The following is a 1,019-nucleotide window of genomic DNA, read 5'->3' on the forward strand; positions in this document are numbered from 1 at the left end:
TCACCAGCAGGACAATCATGATAAAGACTCCAAAGTCAGCCCAGCTGTCTGAGCGTCTGCTACCATCTGCCCCAAAACTCCACCTGCAGCTTCAACAAACTTGGTCAACAAGAGCCTGTGCAGGTGTGAGTCTAAAGCAGGACTCTCAAATTCAGTTTACCCGGGGGGCCCGCTGGAGTCTGGGTGAGGCTGGGCCGCATCACGTGTTCAATCCAATCTTCTCAATCTTTATTAATAACAATCCAGAGCATGACCATTCTTCAGAACATGGGCGTCTCTTACCTGCTCCTTGCTTCCTCGTACACAGTTGAGCCACATTGGGCTTGAGAGAGGAAGCATCTGAGAGCCTCAGTCTGGCTTGAAGATGCTCATCAGTAAGTCTGGACCTGGACTTTGACTGATTAAAGTTCATGGTGGAGGAGAGCTTCTCACACAGATAGAAAAAAAAAAAAACAAACATATTTGGGGACGGGATCTATGTTCTCTCCACTCCATGCTCCCACATCACGGTTTAAGTGGCTAATGTTGCTAATTCGTGTTTCTGTCATGAGCCTGAGCTACAGTAGCCCACAAGGGGTAAACGATACCAAACACCCAGGGCAACAAGGAGCAGGTGAGGAAAATGCGAAACTTTGATGTCAAGTAGGGGGCCGCAAAGTATCGTTCCTCGGGCCGCGATTGGCCCCCGGGCCGCGAGTTTGAGACCCCTGGTCTAAAGCAACACTCAACTTGTCTATCATTTGGGGTAAAGGTTGCATTTCCATGATTTAAAACCAGAGAATGGCCAAAATAGTCCTGCGAAAATCCATCCATCATCTATACACCGCTTAATCCTCACTAGGGTCGTGGGGGGCTGGAGTCTATCCCAGCTGACTCAGGGTGAAGGCAGGTTCACCTATCCATCCATCCATCATCTCTACACCTTAATCCTCACTAGGGTGGGGGGGGGCTGGAGTCTATCCCAGCTGACTCAGGGGGAAGGCAGGTTCACCTGGACAGGGAACCAGTCTATCACAGGG

Source organism: Stegastes partitus, unplaced genomic scaffold, assembly GCF_000690725.1.
Source record: "Stegastes partitus isolate 25-593 unplaced genomic scaffold, Stegastes_partitus-1.0.2 Scaffold419, whole genome shotgun sequence".
Taxonomy (NCBI): domain Eukaryota; kingdom Metazoa; phylum Chordata; class Actinopteri; family Pomacentridae; genus Stegastes; species Stegastes partitus.